The 14,724-nt window shown below is 34.1% G+C and overlaps 1 long non-coding RNA gene across 1 annotated transcript; it reads left to right on the forward strand.

The window, feature by feature from the left end:
* Positions 1-1,505: 1,505 nt before the first annotated feature.
* Positions 1,506-5,218, forward strand: LOC135774072 (uncharacterized). Its single transcript, XR_010543626.2, has 4 exons — positions 1,506-1,592; positions 2,719-2,786; positions 3,170-3,307; positions 4,885-5,218. It is a non-coding gene; the product is annotated as an uncharacterized lncRNA (long non-coding RNA).
* Positions 5,219-14,724: the final 9,506 nt, after the last annotated feature.

The raw sequence follows: 14,724 nt of genomic DNA on the forward strand, positions 1-14,724 counted from the left end.
CAACAACAATGATTCTTGTAATTTTTTATTGGCCAAGCTAAGGCCTAGTCCACACAGACATATTTTTATAACTGGAGTTTTTCCTGCTGCGGTTTAAAGAAAATCCCCTCCACACATGCTCGCTTAAAGAAATCTCTGCCTACATGAACATGGAACAACACGAAATTACACGCTGTCAAGAGCATGCCACACTGGCAGGCGGTGATATTACTCAAATCATAAAGCCACCGTGGCCAATCAGAAGCCTAACACAAGTGACGTTGCAAGGCGGTTTTACTGTCTACACAACAACACTGCACTCGGCGTTTCTTAAAATACACACCCTGGCAGGGGTTTTCAAAAATGTTCAGTTTTAGTGACGTGATACCGCGTGTCTGTGTGGATGAAAGGTGTAAAAAAGTCACGGTTATAAAAATACCCGTGTCCGTGTGAACAAGGCCTAAGTTTGCCATTTTGAAATCCCGCCAGTGCAAAAATGCAGGAAAATAAGGACTAGTCCACATGGACATGGGTATTTCTAACCTGAGTTTTTCCTCCAAACAAATCCTGTTCACACATGCTCAGTTTAAAAGAAATCTCTGTCCACATGAAAAAGCAAAAACACGCTATCAAGCGCTGTCAAGAGCATGCCACACCAGTAGGCGACAATATAACCTCTGATGTCAAATACAGCAGATAATGGTGCACACTCTGACGTCGCAGGGCAAAAACCCTGGTTTAACTGTCTAAATGACAATACTGCATCCATCGTTTTCTTAAAATCCTTACCCTGGCAGGGATTTTCAAAAATGTTTGGTTTTAGTGCCCTGATACTGAATTTTTGCGTGGACAAACGGCCGAACCACGTTTAAAAATGCCACGGCTATAAAAATACTCGGGTCCGTGTGGACTAGGTCTAAGTCTTTAATAGAATCGTGAGTGTCCATTGAGTTTACATATTACAAATACACAGATAATGTTGCTTTGTTTGAATGCAGATGGGGTGTGAGAGAGGCTGACTTTTTAATAATGGTTGTTGTGGATCTTGTATCAAATTTGTCTTAAGCCCTGTTTTCTTTCTCTCTCTCTCTCTCTCTCTCTCTCTCTCTCTCTCTCTCTCTCTCTCTCTCTCTCTCTCTCTCTCTCCTATATAATTTGAAAATTACATTGCTGTAGTTTGCAATGAATTGTGGGAGCATGCTAAATGCAAATTTTACAGTATGTCTGCAATATTGTATTTTTAAAATAGGCTAATATGTAAATGCTACAGGACAACATGTAATGACACTTATTATTTTATTTTATGTATTTATTGAAAATGTCAGCTGTGGTACTAGTTTGGAAATAAAAGCTTTGGCACTTTACAATAACTGCAATAAATGCAGCCTATTAAATGAATTATAAACATGCATGTAGATTCTTTTAATGTACAAATCTTTGTCAAAAATATTTGATAAGAAACACATTTAGACAACATGTGCGTAGCGCAGTACGTGTGATGTCACGACGTCATCAGCAAATTTGCGCGCGGTGCACATGCGCATTGCGAGTATGCGCAGACAGGTGTCTACGGAGTGGAAAGAAGTTGTTGCATCTGATAATTCTTCAATCGTGTAAGTAATATTTTTATTTTGTCACATTGCAAACACAAGACGTTCATCAGAGTTGGGTATTAGCGTTAGTTTCTTTGCTGAATTTATTGGGCGAGTCTATAGCATATAATTTGATGTAATATGCGCGTGTTAGTTTGTTGCACATGGCATGCTGGAAGACAGGGCTCTCAAGTCAAGTCTCACGCATTCACCGTGATACACACGCATTTCAGTCAGTTCACACGCTCACACGCCAAACCTTGTATTTCTCAGGCTGAGAAGTAATAGATAAATTGTCCTGCTTCGAGGTTTTTTGTGTACTCAACTTTACGCAGCGCCGCAAGAACTGACAAAGATGACATCAGAGTACCGCGAGAAATGTTGCGGAAGAGGCTGATTTCAAATCGCTCTCGCGTTACTCTGATGTCATCCATATGTCGTTTCTTGCAGCGCCTCGCCTCATGAAGTCAAGTACCTTGATCAATGACAAGTACAATTCTATAATCTACTCAAAGTGCTCTATTTTCATGTACTAATTTTGTACTTAATATAGCCTACATCTTTTGTTCCTTAGTACATATGAAATATGCTAAAATCTAATTTAAAAATGTATTTAGGTACCACTTGTAATACATTTGAACCCACCCTTACGAAAATTAACCATGGTTTTACTACAGTTAAAACCAAAAAACCATGGTTACTGTAGTTAAACCATGGTAACCACAAAATAACCATGGTTTTGACAACCATGGTTTTCAAAAACCATAGTTAAACCATAGTTAGTGTAGTAAAACCATGGTTTTGCTCATAGTAATCAATAGACCAAAAAACCATGGTTACTACACTTTTACCACAATAAAACCATGGTTAATTTTCGTAAGGGCATCTTTGTATGAAAGATGAGTACAGCTTTACTTAAATTCATTTTGTAATACAAGATTATAGTATGTTAAATGCATTTCACTTCATATTCATGACATCTCAAACACGGAGGAAGATATTTTGAGGAATGTTTGTAACCCAATCTTTAATGAGCCCCATTCACTTCCAAAATAAGAAAAAGAATACTGAGTCCCTTCTAATTGAAGCTGCCATATTTAGTTTTTTTTATGTCCTGTTTATATGAAATATAGTTTAATTTTTTTAGGTAGCAGCAACTGCAGCTTACATGGAATGAGGATTATCGGATTCATCTACACTCACTGATCATCCAAGGTAATTTGGATACAATGAATACAAACTATTTTTTGTTTTCTTTTGTAATGATTAATTTTTTTCTAGTGTTATCTGTTTTTTTGTTGTTGTTTACACAAGGTACATACACTGCAATAAAGAGCTCAAGTAAATAAGTAAATTTACTCTTCGTATAGTCGAATAATCCAAAAAAGATCATTTTAAATTATTTTTTATTCACTTAATTTAGATTGAAGCTAGACAAAATTTCTTGTCATTTTTCTTATCTTATATTCTGCATCTTGATTTAAGAATTTTAATATATTTAGACTGGAAAAAAGACAGAAATACTAAGCTCTTCTTTGCAGTGCATGCCATGAACCATACTGTCACAACCATTATTAATCCAAGTTTAATTTATATAGGTGAATTGATGACCTCAAGCAAATGGATGTTGTTGTCATCTGAAGAGAAGGTTGTCCTGGGCCCATGTTTAGAGGCATTTGGGGCATATCAGACACATATCAGAATCAAGCTGCATGCACACTTGAGTTTATTCAGAGGTAATTCAGAGCATAAACTCTTAACAAATATCTATTGTATACTTGCAAGTTTTTTTGACTTCTAGGTTAAGTTTTTTAGTTAGTGACTTCTTTTTTCAGGGGAGCAAATTCAAAATATGTGTTTGTTGCGTCATGTGAACCATGTGCATCATGTGTATTGTCAAAATGAGTGCCTGCTGAACACGCATCAAAAGGGTTTATGATAAAAGTGCAAACTCTAGAGCAGATACTAATAACTATAACACTACAACCACTGCATTATGGGTTGAAATTAGTCAAAATAACAAATAAATGGACATTTCTCGGCGAACTTGATGCACGTTACAACTGTATTTTACCATGCACAAACAAATGCCATAAGATTTAAATATATGAAATTCAGAATTTAAATGAATGTGTATTGATTTGTACAAATGGAGACATGTATGTGAATAAAAATGTTAATTTTTTTTGTTATGTATTTATATATATCATAATTTGCCCATGCAAAAAAGGAGATGTGCATTTGTGGATCAGGTGACACGCCTGCATTTATCCCGTTCTGTTCATTTGGATTTTGAGATTTCCATTTTGCCGTTTAAAGCATTTTATGAGCCAAATACAAACAACTATCAATGAATGAACCAAACAAATGCGTTTCATTTTGTGTTGGAATTTAATTATGTGCATCAAACAGGATGAATGCACATGCATTGCCTGGTTCACAAATGCACATTAGTGGTTTTGTTTTTGCATGCACAAATTGGGATATTTGTGAATTTCAGTGATTATATTTTTTATTAGTTTATTACAATTTGTGTATGCAAAAACATCAATGTGCATTTGTGAATTAGGCGATGTACATGCATTCATCCTGTTTGGTTAAATACAAACCACGCAACAAAAGTCGCAAAATTTGAATGAACCAAACATGTGAATTTACATGTATCACCTGATTCACAAATGCACATCAGCATTTTTGCATGCACAAATTGTGATATAATGATACAAAATATAATCACTGAAATTCACAAATGTCTCTGTTTGTACAAATCTATGCACATTCATTTGAATATTGAATTTTACGGACACAAAAATGAAATGCATTTGTTTGGTTTATTCATCGATAGTTGTTTATATTTGGCTCATATAATGCTTTACATGGGGAAATGAGTCTCAAAATCCAAATAAACAGAACGGGATAAATGCAGGCGTGTCACCTGAACCACAAATGCACATCTCATTTTTTGCATTTTTATTCACATACATGTCTCCATTTGTATAAATCAATACACATTAATTTAAATTCTGAATTGTATATATTCAAATTTAAGACATTTGTTCGTGGATGGTAAAATACATTTGTACTGTGCATCAAGTTCACCAGTAAATGTGCATCTATTTGTAAATAATTTTCTAATTTCAACCCATACTGCATTGTTATAAACCCAGTATGAATTAAAGGAACTGCCCTGGACAGTTTTTATGTTTGGCAGAACTAAAACTTTAAAATCTTTTTCTAGCAAATTTTATTTTATTGTTTTAGTATATGCTGATTTTTTATAATAAGATCTTCTGGTTGTTGTTTTTTTTAACAGAGAAGTTGTGGGCATCAGTCCGGAAACTGGATCAAAAATTTGCTGCTGGAATGTGAGACAAATAAAGGCATGGAATGAACCCAAATGTATGAACACTGCTACGAAAACTAATGGACTTTGAATGGCTTGCCAGTTAATTCCAATGGAATTGAAGAAGAGACTCTGACAAGATTTTCAAGTTTGTGTTTAATTTAAAAGTTTATCTTCATAGATAAGCAATTTAAAGGTAGGCACAGTTAAAACTATTTCTTGTGTGTTTGTTTAAACTGTAAATTTATGACTGAAGTTTGGTCACTATGTAGTAATGTGTTCCTTTGTGGTTAATTAAATGCTGCAGTGCTAAGTGGTATTCGTTGTTGTATTTCCAAGGCTAAAGCCTTATTTTGTGATCTGCATTGTATTGGAGAGTTTTGGAAACTAATACTTATTATCTTAATGCATTGGAAAGTTTTGGACTATTGAACAATAAATGCATTTGGCTACATCTGTGATTTTCTGTTATTTTAAGTGTTTTAGTTTACATTACATTAAATGATTTACAGCAGTTAAAAAAAATTACAGTAATTTTTTTACAGTGTAGGCTACCATGACACAAGTTGCAGCTCCAAAAACATTTCTTAGTCAAGTTGTATAGCTACAAGCAGCACAAAACCAAAGAAGTGGATTTGATGAAGTCATGTTGTAGTATTGCTGAACAATGTTCACCAGTTAGAGATTGAGGTGGAATGTGAGTTAACAGTGGACGTGGTCTTACTTTGCAGCAAGAGCAAAACCCTAAAAGTTTCAATGCTGAAGAGGGATACATTTAAAACACTATAAATTTACTGATTTATGTAATTTTACTTACATTTCTACAGAAAAATAATCAATAAAACATTTACAGAAATTTTCTGTAAAAATAATTTTTTAATCTGTAAAAATGAACGGCAAATTTCTGTGAAAATTAACGGCAAATGTCTGTGGAAATTAACGGCAAATGTCTGTAAAAATTAACGGCAAATGTCTGTGGAAATTAACGGCAAATGTCTGTGGAAATTAACGGCAAATGTCTGGAAATTAACGGCAAATTTCTGTGAAAATTAACGGCAAATGTCTGTGGAAATTAACGGCAAATGTCTGAATATTAACGGCAAATGTTTGTAAAAATTAACGGCAAATGTTTGTGAAAATTAACGGCAAATTTCTGTGGAAATTAACGGCAAATTTCTGTGGAAATTAACGGCAAATGTCTGTGAAAATGAACGGCAAATGTCTGTGAAAATTAACGGCAAATTTCTGTGAAAATTAACGGCAAATGTCTGTGGAAATTAACGGCAAATGTCTGAATATTAACGGCAAATGTCTGTGGAAATTAACGGCAAATTTTTGTGGAAATTAACGGCAAATGTCTGAAAATTAACGGCAAATGTCTGTGAAAATTAACGGCAAATGTTTGTGAAAATTAACGGCAAATTTCTGTGGAAATTAACGGCAAATGTCTGAAAATTAACGGCAAATGTCTGTGAAAATTAACGGCAAATGTTTGTGAAAATTAACGGCAAATGTCTGTGAAAATACATTTTTGATCTGTAAAAATAGTATGAATTGCCTTTAAAAAACATAATTTTGATGTGATTGTTAATTACAAGGAAATACTGTCATTTTAATGGTAAATCTTTAAATAACAGAAAGCATTTTACTGTTTAATGAAAAAATTGGAAAATTCTGTAAAAATATACAGAATATTACCTGTAAAAAAAACGTTTTTTTTTACAGTGTAGTTTAAACAAACATGCCTTACTAAAAACATTACTTGTGTGCATTTTGAGGCCAAACTAAGGACACTGGTGTATTTTAAGATATGTCAGTGCAAGATTTTTTCAGTTTGGACAGCTCTTATATTTATTTTAGTCTAGGACTAGTCTAATCCCTGTCTGGGAAACTGCGCCTATATGTCTTGCAACAGAACAGATAATATGTGAAAATAGCATTCAGTTGTGTTAAAATACAATAAAACAAACAATAACTGTCAGATCAGACAGAGAGTAGAAAACAGATTATCCAACAGATTAAATAGCTAATCAAAAAAAGAACAATGTATTAATAATAAAAAATAGTCGTTAGAGTAGTCGACTAAGCGGAAAAATAATCGCTAGATTAGTCGACAGAAGAAATAGTCGTTAGTTGCAGCTCTATTGTAGAGTGCCCTTTCTTATAGGCATGTTGATAAAGTGAATTCAACCCATTTTTAGAAAAATACAAATTAATTTGATCATATACTATTTTCTCCGTAATCTTACTCAAAATTGGCAGAATACTTATAGGTCTACTATTTTTCCCAGAAAAATGTTCCTTGTTCTTTTTTGACAAAGGCACAATTTTAGCTTTTTTCCAATTAACAGGAAAAACAAATTTTTCTAAACTTAAATTAATAATATAACATATAGGCCTAAAAATCACATCAGCAACCATCTTTAATAACTTGACATCCAATTCATCAAAACCAGGAGGTTTATTTTCATTGACTTCAATATATTTTCTACTCTAGTAATACTAACGCTATCAAATTTAAATGTACATGATTTATTAAACATAATTGTTTCCTTAATAGTCTTAAAAAAAAGATCTGAGTATACCTGTGAAATCATATCTTTTTGTAAGTCCTGAACTTTATTTTTAAAATAATCACCTAAATAATTAGCTATGTCAACAGGTTTAGTCAAAAACATATCACCTACATCTAAGAATGTCAGTACAGATCTATCGCTACGCCCTGTTAATTGGTTTAATGTATTCCATAATTTATTACTGTCTGATTTTATTTCGTCAAATTTATATTCATAATAAATCTTCTTTTTAGTTCTATTTAATTTTGTAACAAAATTTCTTAATTGCTTATACTTTTCCCATAATTTATTATCCCCTGATAAGCTTGCCTCTGACTTTAATTTATCTCTTTTCATCGTATATTCTTTAAGTTCAGCATCTAACCACGGAGAAGAAATATTTCTTACAGTCATCCGTCTTAATGGAGCATGTTTGTCAACAATTGGCATCAATAAATTTGTAAAAACCTCCAAAGCCAGATCAGGATCTACTTCCCTAAATAATTTTGACCAGTCAATATTTCTAATATCAGCACAATAACTAGCCTCATTAAAATATTTAAAAATCTGTTTAATTATTATCTTCTGACCTGGTTTTGGAATTTTAGTTTTTCTGTTAATTACAATTAAATTATGATCACTTAAGCCTACACAAATTGAAATTGCTTTTGAACACAAATCCGTTAAAAGTAAATCTATGCATGTTTCCGTTTTTGTCCCATCAGCATTATAAAAAATTATTGTTGGCTTTGTAACCCTTTGTGACAGATTACAAGTATCAGCTATAGCCTGCAATTTATTTTTTAATGAACAACTATTCAAACTCCAATTAATATTTAGGTCACCTAGAAAATAAATCTCCATATCTAAATCACCAACTATGTCCAACATATAACAGATTCGATCTAAACAAACTATAGGTGCATTGGGTGGCCTATAGCCAGAGGTGGAAAGTAACGAATTACATTTACTCACGTTACTGTAATTGAGTAGTTTTTTTGTGTACTTTTACTTTTTTGAGTAGTTTTTAAAATCTGTACTTTTACTTTTACTTAAGTATGTTTTGTTTAAAGTATTTTACTTCGCTACATTTTAAATCATATCCGTTACTGAGTAAAAAAATATTTAAAAAAGCAAGGTGATAAAGACGCGCAACGGATGATTGATGGGCAGGGGAATGCGCAAAAAGAACCATGGAGACGGACGAGACAGGCGCGCGCTAATGCAGACCCGCATCAGTTCAAATCTTTTGAAAGAAACCCCTATGGGGTGTGAAAGCTGAACTTCCTTTGCTAACTAAGCAGACAGTCGTGTCAATCGTCGCGTCCCTTGTCGTGTGCTGACTTCGTGACATATGCCGTTAAGAATTTACGTCGTCACCCCTCTCGCCTAAAAATACGTGATGTCTGTGTCGTCTGCATTTTTTTCCCTAATTTAGTAAAGTTTTTTGTCTTTATTTGTTATTGTTCTTTGTGTTTTTAGCTATGTTTTTTAACAGTTAACTATGGATTTTTATTTTATTGATGTTAATTTGATCACTTTTGTTGTCCTATGTTTTAAGTTAAAAGCTCTAATAAAACACACATAGTTATGTTAAATGGAAGCCAGCTATTGTTGGTCATTAAAACCGTTAGGCTACTTCATTAAGCACAAACATAAAAAGATCATTCTTTACTTTTTTAATTTGTAGATTTAGCGTCAAAGTTATGATAAAAAACGATAATTAAGACAATTTATGATTGTTACTGTAATTGATAAAGACTAAGATTTATATCAAATCCCTAAACGTTAATATATAACAAGAAAAACACTGAAATTATTTTATTATTTGGAAGAGAAATACCTGCTCGCTTACTTTAACTTTGATCATCTCTGTATTCACTTTAGGTAGCCTACAGATGGTTAGCTATATCCTTTGTTTCAGAAATCTATTTTCTATCATTTTAAAGTGATCACCGTCCGTAATATTAAACCAGAGACAATCGGGTGAAATATATATTTTTAATGTCATCACCGGAATAAAAAAACGGCTTACCTGTTTTGTAGCTCAACTTTTGACAAGATAACCACCATTTTTAAATACATTTTAAAATGTATACGTGTCGAAAAATTCAAGTTTTTTATGTTTAGTTTTATGAACTCCTAAATATGACACGCAGAGCACATAGCGCGTTCGGCTAAATTACATGTGGCAGCACCATGCGTGCAACTGCGCAACATTTATACAACGAAAAGAAATCCAAAATTTACAGACTTAAACCAGATCACAATTTGCCTTTATAATAAAAAATTAAGTCAGAAGTAACGAGATGCAGAACAAATGTGTTCAAAATGCCTGAAGTGCAGGGGAACAAAACACTAGCCACAAAATTACATCAGATAACTTGGAGTGAGCCTAAATAAAATAAAAATCAAGAAATTATTAAAATAACGAAAGTATAGCCAGAATTTCCGGATTTGCGATTATTTATTAATCTAAAAAAAACTTCTGATATGGAGATGTAGCCATGGGCTTCGGAAGCAAATGAAAAGTGGGTGGGTCTGACCTAAGGTTCGAGCTGCCTTTAAGAACACCAAGCTAAGTTCGTTTACCGTTAATTATTAAGACTAAATGGGCAGGCAAACTCGTGAAACAATGAAAGTAAAATAATCCGCTATAATATGGTTTTACGTCTATAGAAAATATACTATAAATAAAGCAGTTATTAATTTGCCTAATGCATGGTTGTTTGACATTTACTTCTGTTTAAAACGTTAGGCCTATACATTTGGCAAATGAGGTTTTTCAGCACTATGTTCGAACAGCAACTCAGCGTCCACTCACCCCCGCGAATTATGTTTAAAAGCTGAAACGGGTCCGCGGTGTAAAAAAAGCAAAGGTTAGGGATCCCTGCTCTAATGGAATGGTTTTTGACTAACAGTGCTTTGATAAGTGAACAGACAAATGCGCTAAATTAGAGAAAAAGTAAACACTTTATGCTACACCAAAGTTTGGGGACTGAAGGATCTAACTGCCCTCTAGCTGCAATAATTTTGAAATGCCATTTATTGGTGAAGTTTATTGATTTATAAAATAAAAAAATATTTAATCAGCATAACATGTCGGGACGAAACATGGTTTATACCTTGGGTAATCTTTGGCCTGGAAATATAATTTTTACCCTAAAATTAAATAGTCCAAGATCATTAATGCTGCTCTGTTAGATCTGCGTTATGAACATACTACTACAGCATTCTATAATCATAGTCCTAAATGAAGATATATTTGTAATGCCGACTCCATGGTGATCATTTACGATCTGAAAACCTTCCTTAGGGCACAATAGAAGTGCAGCTAGCTATAATAGCAATCCTTTACAGACGCTTATACACACGTACGTAATCCACACGTACGTTATTCTATGGAAGGCCGTGGAGTTCAAAAACGCGCGAAATCTTACACGTAAACAACACGTAAACAACGTGTTGTTTGCGCGTAGAATACGCGTTGTTTGCGCGTAGAATACGTGTTGTTTGCGCGTAGAATACGCGTCGATTTTTCACACGTAAACAACACGTATTCTACGCGTATTCTACGCGTTGTTTACGCGTTGTTTACGTGTGAAAATTCACGCGATTTTGGCCCTCGTGGCAACATGACCAGTTTCAACGAGTGAGCCTGATGAGTTCCTATTGGCTGCTGGGCAGTTGGGTTAAACCATTACTGTAGGCTTAGGGGGTTCCCGTCCATTTCTAGGCTATGACACCAAAATGCAAGTAAAATGCTAAGGATCAACTTATTTCATTGTGCTTTTTCCTTCTTACATGTTGGCTATAATGTAAAATACTGCAAATAAAATAACAGATTGTCTATACTTACACAAATTGCCCACCTTGTTGGCAAGCACTATGTACATTAACTAAAACAACACTCACTTCTCTTATCAGGCTCAGTGTTGTGTGGTTGGTGACACCCGCATTTGGTGCGGTAGACCCGGGTTCGATTCCACCTTTTGCCAAGCAAGTTTTATTTTTGCTTTTGCTATCCCTGATCAGATTCCAAAAGCATATATATATATATATATATATATATATATATATATATATATATATATATATATATATATATATATATATATATATATATATACAGAGGTGGGTCTGTACTCAAGTAAAAGTACAAGTATCAATCTAATTATTTACTTGAGTAAGAGTAAAAAAGTATTAGATGAAAAAACTACTCAAGTAGTTAGTTACTCGTTACTTCCGATCTGATAAAGAAGTAGCGCAAAAGCACTGAATTTCAGACTACTTGGAGGGTTTTCACAAACCTCTCCTTAAAAGTCTCATTGTTCTGCTTATATACAAGTAAAGCAGCCTTTCTCAGTCCTGCAATGGGACATTAACATCACATAACGTGTCATTTGAGAAAAAATCTCAAACACACACACGCACGCACGCACACACACACACACACAGATTTTTTCTGATGGTTAACTCTGTATTTATTTTCATGTTCACAACAAAAACTTGTCAGCATCTGCCCATAAACAATGTATTTTCTACACATTAGTTAGGTGTCAGGATTTGTGTACAAATGCAAGACGTCCTTACATTTTGGTGTTCAGTGGGGAAATTACACGGAAATGTGCAGATGAACGTGCTGTTTGTATGGTTTAACTTACACTAGGTTTTGTCATCGCTTGCACAAGAGTACATATGGCAAAAAAACTCGGACAGTGTGTGAAATGACCATTAATAGTGTACAAATAGACAATACTGTGACACTTACTTCAGGTTGGATCTTTTAATTCCTGTACGTTGAGATGTCAGCTCGTTTACTGAACAAAGCATGCATCGCATTATGAAACTATTCTTTTTGACCTCTTGGAGTGAAAACATAGACCGAACTTGAAGCCGCCATGCATGATCTGCCTCCGATATCTCGCACAATGCACACGCGCCCTCATCTGCTTCTCCTGTCATCTACGCGCGGTCGCGCGCGCGCTACAGGGTGACGCAGCCTGTCTCGCGAATCTTTCGAACACGCCCTATAAACTTTTAAAAAAATATATATTCATTAATTATTACCATTTGAAAGTAGCGCAGTAACGCCGTCGAATGTAGCGAAGTAAAAGTACAGTTTTTTCACTACAAATGTACTTGAGTAAGAGTAAAAAGTACCCATCATTAAATTTACTCTAAAAGTACTAGTTACCCAAAAAATTTACTCAAGTACATGTAACGAAGTAAATGTAATTCGTTACTACCCACCTCTGTGTGTGTGTATATAATATCTGGCAGGGTTTGCAGTGTATATGGAGGGTTTTAAATGTCTCAGTTTTCAAAACATTTTACCAATACAGGCTGAACAACATTAACGGTAAAAAGGTTGCAGGAATACATTAAAAGAATAACAAGGATGCCATTACATACTAGTACTATGATTAAATGTGTAATACATATTTATATATACACCTGTAGGGGTTGTTTCCTGGACGGGGATTATCTTAAGTCAGGACTAGGTCTTAGTTTAATTAGGAAATATAACAAGTTTTAACAAACAAGTCTTCCTAAAATCATTACTTGTGTGCATTTTATGGCAAAGCGGGCACTGATGTGTTTTAAGATATGACAGTGCAAGATGTTTTCACTTTGGACTGCTCTTACGTTTATATTTTAGTGTAGGACTAGTCTAATACCTAGTCTAAGCTGATACCTGGCGGTGTATCTGTACATACAGCTGTACATGCATACTACTAGCCCTGTATGAATTTATATAATTATTTGATGGTGTCCTTCAGACTTTTTTCTTAATGAAACAAACAAATACATACAGTGAACTAGAGTATTTTTAATATCTGAAATACATTTGACAGTACTATTATTTATTAAGTTAAAAAAAAATCTTCACATGCATTCAAAAATCTGAAGGGGGTCGCACACTGGACGAGAAGTGCCGTGTTGCGTCACGTCTAGGACAATGGATAGAGATCACATCCATATGTGAAATAATTTTCTAATTCTTTTGTTGCGACGCAACTGGATAAAAAAATATATATTCCAAAAAAGTGCCAAACAGATGCATACAGTATAACAGTAAGCTGGGATAAGTCTTTAAGGACTGCTTTGACCCCAGCAGGAATGGCGTCCAATCTATCTGTAACCATGAATTAAATTTTTTCTTTCATTAACTGGGTTGGGAAGGCTGCATCCTATGGAGAACTCATTGTTTTATTTCAGTTAACTGCATTAAATTTGTAAGATTAATTATAAGAGCTATTCTGCATTAAAATACCTCAGATGTGACGCTGTAGTTTCTGTAGGCATTGCCATGTCCTGTTTTAAAAAGCTAGTTAAAAGAGTGTGCTTTTCTTATTTATTAAGCGTACACTTTTATATTTCAATGTATGCAAACTCATAATATTCTTTTATGTGGGACCTACGTGGGTTCAGCATGGGTTCCATGTGGGCATGGGCTTAACATGGGCAATATGTGTGGGTCCATGTGGGTTTCACTATGTGGGTGGGTCACATATATAGGTTTGCCCATGTGGGATGATAATGTGGAACCCTCATGGCACATGTGGGCAAAATAATTTCATGCTTTGAAACATTTAAAATCTTGAAATATCTTCTGGTTGATTGTCACTTTCATACAAAGAGCAAATATAACAGATATGATTTGATCAGTAACACTTTTTAACCCTTGTGCATTGTTCAAATTTACTACCCTTTCGTGTTGTTAGTGGATGAAAACATCCACTAAATTCAACGGCTATAAAAATGTATCGGATGAATATTTTTTCCAAATTTTTTTACATAAATCTGTTAATCAACCTCAGTACTGATCAAAACTACCAAATCTTCACAAAAATTCAATGATTTTAACTCTTTAATTGCCAAGTTTATAAGTGGTGTCACTGATTTGGGGAAAAAACACACACAAAATGACCGATTTTCAATATAAAATGTGATTGTAAACTGGATTTTTTTAAACCTTTTTCACAGTCTTGGGCATGCCAAAGATTGGTAAAAACATTGGCTTTGAAGCATTTTTAGTTTTTGTGTAGCATCAGTTTACATTTTTTTCTCCCTCATTTATTGTTAGTGGCTGTTTTTGCCCCATTGACTTCCATTATAACCACATTTTTTGATTGCAGAGCGATGACACCTTTTTATCATGCATTTTTGAATGTTGGTGTTTTTTCCTTTTGCTAAGAGGTCAAATTAGTCATTTTTACTGTTGATCACCATGTGGCACTATTAACCCTTT

This window comes from Paramisgurnus dabryanus, chromosome 5 (assembly GCF_030506205.2).
Source record: "Paramisgurnus dabryanus chromosome 5, PD_genome_1.1, whole genome shotgun sequence".
In the NCBI taxonomy this organism is placed as follows: Eukaryota; Metazoa; Chordata; class Actinopteri; order Cypriniformes; family Cobitidae; genus Paramisgurnus; species Paramisgurnus dabryanus.